This window comes from Leiobunum rupestre, chromosome 2 (assembly GCF_980474605.1).
Source record: "Leiobunum rupestre chromosome 2, qqLeiRupe1.1.hap1, whole genome shotgun sequence".
NCBI classification, from domain to species: Eukaryota; Metazoa; Arthropoda; class Arachnida; order Opiliones; family Sclerosomatidae; genus Leiobunum; species Leiobunum rupestre.
The window spans coordinates 40,254,703-40,260,214 of NC_143385.1; the positions used below are offsets into that span (position 1 = coordinate 40,254,703).

At 36.0% G+C, this 5,512-nt stretch overlaps 1 long non-coding RNA gene across 1 annotated transcript; it reads right to left on the reverse strand.

Moving 5' to 3' along the window:
• Positions 1-4,278: 4,278 nt before the first annotated feature.
• Positions 4,279-4,658, reverse strand: LOC149957507 (uncharacterized). Its single transcript, XR_016478445.1, has 3 exons — positions 4,606-4,658; positions 4,406-4,525; positions 4,279-4,341 (listed from the first exon to the last, which is right to left on the reverse strand). It is a non-coding gene; the product is annotated as an uncharacterized LOC149957507 (long non-coding RNA).
• Positions 4,659-5,512: the final 854 nt, after the last annotated feature.

Here is a 5,512-nt window from a genome sequence, read left to right on the forward strand (position 1 = left end):
AAATTAATTGTTCGAGACAAGGTGCTGAATGAGTAGTTGGCCTTATGAACAGTTGAACAAATGAGAAACATTAGAAGTTAAGCAACGGTTTATTGCCGTATACCACCCACAATCCAATCAGTCAGAACGTGTAATTAGAAACTTGGCCTTTATGATTTAACATATGTTAAAGAACATCATGATCTTCGCGATGCTCATCTCCAACAGTTCGCCATGGCTATGCGCTCCGCAATCCATGAAATTTTAAATCAGTGATTAATTTTTTATCGTTTGTCAAAAACTATTTTACTGTCAGTCAGGGAAAAAATTCCTGTAATTTTTTTAAAAAACTGACGGCATTGCAATATTTGCTGCTTAAAGTGGTTTGGAATGCAATTTTCTTTGAAGAGAGCCTTTTCAATATAGATACTGCCATTCTTTGCTAATATATGCAAAATAGTAGCTATTTCAGCATAATTAAGATAGTAAGCAGTCCTCTTTGTTCTTCGGGTATGTCTTGACATTCAATACTTCCATCAGCTGTTATTAAATAAATAACAGTACCTCCAACAGCTTCTAAAATATCATCTATGTATCTTGGATCAGTTATGCCTCCAGTGTTGAAGTGACAAAAATTCCATTGACCCAAGGTTTGAAATAAAAATCTGTCATCCATGATAATAATTCCTGAAGTTTTGCCCTCGTAATAAGGATTAAGTGTATTTCCAAGCCATTTCCACGATTTTACATTCATTTTGTAGTTTAGCTTTAAATAATGGTTTAATGAGACGATAAAAGCTGCTGGTGCTTCACATCAATGAAAAGAGTAAAAAAATTATCCAGCGTTTAAGCTACTGGAGACTAGAGGGAAATTACAGAAAATTTCATAGAATTTGTATTACAGACTTGGTGCTCTTAAAGCTTGGATTGCACCACTGGTTATGTGAGTGAAGGATTTCTGCTCTTGCCATTCAGATGGTTCTTTATCACTCAAACAATCTTTGTAAACTTACAAGCTGCCACAATTCATCTTTATACCAGTCATGCAAGGGAGGAAGTTGTCAGGTTCTCTGGGATCCTTTACAAAGTCAAATTTCTGGTTAAACATCAACTCCGCTTTATCTTCAGATTCTCACTAAATGTAACTGTTAGTGAAAGCTCTTCTACGTTGAAAAGCTGTTTTTGCACTCGAAACTGGTTCATTCCTACAATAGAGGCCAATGTGGTTGAAATGGCTTGAAACTTAGAACCCGACACTCCTTGATTCGCCGATTTGTTGTCCATGGAATTGGTTGACTGAGAGAGTCTATTAGCGGTTCGTTGAAAGATTCGATGCAAAAAAAATTATTTAAAAACGTGACGGTCAATAGGTTAGCATTTCTAACAATAACAATTTCTGGTTGAGCACATTGCGTCACTAGGAGCACATGGTTGCTTCAATCCTTCCAAACAAGCGAAAGCCGTGTCCATACTGAGGGGCCACAACTTGTCTATATTCGGTAGTTAAAGGTTTTCTACACAAATTACAGATCATCTGGTGTTGTTAGATACTCGAGAACCTGCTTGAATAACATCCCATTCACGATAATAGCATGGTCCCGTTTGGCTAGGAATGTGAAGAGCGCTCCAACAGCCGAAGGCTAATGAAAAAATATTTGTATTACTGGCAATTACGAAAATATTTCATTTTATCACGACATAAATACCAAAAAGGCTTCACTGACAACCATGATTTGCAACAACATGTCAACTAAGCGTTGCTTCATAGCAGTTCCAGACTTGGTGTTGAATTGATGTTCTTCAAAAGCCTTGCAAACATTTTATTGTATACAATATAAAATGTTGCAAATAGAAAGATAAACAAAATTAAAAAAGGACTTACAATAACCAGAACATTAGAGATGGAGGAATCCCCATTATTGGTATCTACTGGTGTTTCAAACCATGGTATTGGAGAATAGCTTGATAAGGGACAACTCACTGAACCCTTGACTGTTATAAACAAAACAAAAAATATTATTCAAGAATATAATGGACATAACACAGTACACACACCATCTTTAAAGTAATTGAGCGTTCCTCTTTTGATCTCGAATCATTTGATCCTTTGTATCCATCCTCTGTAATAGTTGATTTTTTTTTCATCCTTGAGAAAGCCGAAGATTGAACTAATTAGAAAGATGGAACTTCCTTTTATCAAATTGTCATTTGTAATGTCAGTAGTCAAGCTTGAAGGTTGAAAAGAAATTACCGCAATCAATCACATCCTGAGTTTTTGTTAGTTGCGTAATTAATTGCTAGTGATGCAACAATTCAAAGATTGAAGGCCATAACAATAGGTTGCAAGTGTACCTCTAAAGTTTCAACAACCTAAATGTGCTACTTTTAGCAATTTGGTGTTTGGTTTTTTGCCCTTTTTCTTTTTCTTGTTTTTTTCCCGTTCCTCGGATATATCCCAATTGATGAAAATAACCGCATAATAAATTCTCATTCTTAAATAACAAGAAATTATTTTTCTTTTGAAACCTGGACAAATATCATATCCATCAACACCTTCTGTTTCTTGAATTAATTTTCTTAGGATATCAGGTTCATGCATTTTTTCATTAAAGACTTTTATGAAAATTTTTTCAATTTGTAACATGAAAGCGGTCACAACGTCAGAGGGAGAAATCAAACCTCCAAAATCTCCTTTTTTATAGGAGTATGCCTTTAGATGGGTGAATGTTTGGCTTTGAATTTCCAAAAACTCTGATTCGGTAAAAAAGCGGCAAATGTTTTTATCAGATTCACACTTATGGGAATCTCTCACTTTCTTTATAACACTGCCTGTCACGTATGACAAAGCATTCATGTCCACCGTGGTTCCAAAAGCCTCAGCCACTGCCTTCCCATCAATTTCTTTAATACCAGAAACCCTTTTCTTCTTTTGAAGGTTTGAGCCAGTGTCTTCCTCTTCTCCTAAATCCTCTCTTGAAACCGTATTTGGTTGTTTATTCAACGACTTTAAACTGAGAAGAATGTCAGCAAAGTCTTCTTCACAGTTTTGGCCGTCGCTGCTCAGCAGAAAAGACTGTGTCAACAACTGCTTAAAAGCGTCCCTGAATTGCATGGCATTTGGATTTTGGCGATTTCCTCCTTTTTGCCGTATGCTGCAAAAATAATTTTCAAGAGGGTCCTGGTTAAACCGCCTTGTAAACAAGAAATTTGCTCCTTCTTGATGGAGATCGTTCCATAGCCCTTTAACGGCTGCTATGGTGAGTAACCAGCCACCAACACAGAAAATCCTGATGCTTGGTTTAGGCAAGATAAATTTGATTGATCTGAGCATTTCCACTGACTCATTTAGAGTTTTATGGTGGGCAGAGTTTTTAGTCATCATTCTCCGAAGCTCCTTGGTAGAATTGTACTTTGAGGAATTGACTGCATCAAACATTCGGTCTACTTTGCTGATAAAATCTGCTGTGTACGCAGCTTCTGCTTCAAGTTTTCCTAAAGTTTAATACACAACAAGGATTATAATTAATACAGCTGAAATTTATGGTAGAAATTTAATTGACGTACCAAATGCTATGCAAGATGACATTCCTGCCGATACAGTGTGGGAGAAAATTTGGGCAGCATCTTTCACCCTCATCTTAGAAAATGATGTAGGGTGGATGTGCCTTTTCTTTAGTTTTGGAGCTAGGCGCAGAGGTCTTGTGCAGTCGTACTGATAGAACTGATCGACATGATGGAACCTCACTGGTTTGCCAAACACTTCCATCAAATAGGTTCGAAAGTTGGTTCTCAGGCTTTTGAGCAAATGGGGAGGATCATAAAGTCCATAAATTTTTTGGCCATGGTGCATGAAAAAAGGTTGTTCCTCGGATAGCTTCAGGCGGTTAAAAAGGGACCTATTCGCTGGACCTTGATCAGCAACAAAATTAATAATTATAATAATGATATCTTCTTTAGTTTGTTATTAATGTTATTACCCATTTGGAGATCCTCACTCAATTCATTGTCCAGTTTCACCTTACTGGCCGGTGAATACTTGGTCAATGAACTCCCTTCATTATCATTGATAAATATATGATTAACTAGCCCTAAAATACAATATATTAGTCATTAATTAATATAATTTGGTTTTTTATGCATAAGAAAGTTACTTGTTAAATCAATGGATGATTTTAAAGGTGTAGATGACATAGGTATTTCTTCCTGAGAAATTTCCTGGATGTTATCTATATTATTGAAAAATTATAAAGGGATATTTAATTAGTTCTATATACTACATACTCAATGATTTACAAAAAATACCTGTCAAACTGTCAGACAGAGAGTGTACTGGTCGGTTTCCAATGCCACTTAAATTATTATCTAAGGAAGATACTTAATGATTAGAATAATAATACCTCCATTAATATGATATTCATGTCATTACCAAATGGGAAAAGATCTCTTCCACTCAATCCATTGGCCAGTTTAACCTTACTGGCTGGTGAATACTTGGTCATAGAATCTTTAGTTAACGTTCTTTTCACTTCAAGTGATGCTGAACTCCCTTCATTACCATTGCCAAGTTACAAAAAGATAATAAATTAGTTCTATATACTCTATACTCAATTATTTCGGAAGAAATACCTGTCAAATTGGCACACACAGGAATTACAATTCCAACTAAAGTTGGAACAGCGTTCCATCCCCGACTTTTTTTAGAGTCATTCATGAAACAGGTAGTTTCAAAATGATTGGCACACACAGTATATGACTTATTTAACAAGACATAACTTTTCTCTTTTAAGTCACTACGACCAGAGTTGGCCACCCAAAACTTAGATCTATAAATTAAAGCAGCTACTTTAGTTTTTGGTTGAATAGAGCAATTTATTATCTCAACAAATAACAAGCTTACCTTTGTTCATCTTTAGGAAATTTAAAAAATGACAAAGATTCCCTATTGTTCCTGGCGTTTTTACAACTTATAAAAGCGCAAAAAGAGCTACTGCTATAGGGTTCTAAAAAGTTCTTAGCCATTGATTATTTTAAGTTTTAATTTCAAACTTAACAAAAAAAAATATTTTGGAGCTTAGCAAAAGAAAACCGTTGAAGTTGAAGAATTTTGAATCATGAAGAGCTAAGTGACTGACAACCAATTTCTTTTTTTTTTAATGAATATTTCTTTGCCTCAATACTTGATGGCGCTGATGCTTGAAAAAAAGCCATCAACTTATACTCCATAGACCACGCCAGTCTATGTAAGCGTAGCTTTATATAGTCTTTGGCCCCGTCGTCGAAAAAGGGTCCTAACATCTTTATCGCTTCCCCCTCGTAAGCCCCAATTGTACGCGTCGGCGAGCGGACTGGGGTTATTTCAAGTGCCTTGTACCTCCTGCCGTTTTTGACAGTGCTATTTCAATAATGGATTTAATCCTTCGTCGTGGCGAGGGAGGGAGAGCGAGCTGACCGGTCGCTATCAATAGAGGGATTACCAATGGGGAAGTCAAAAATAATAACCAATACAAAACCGATTAAAAAGAGTCCATGACGA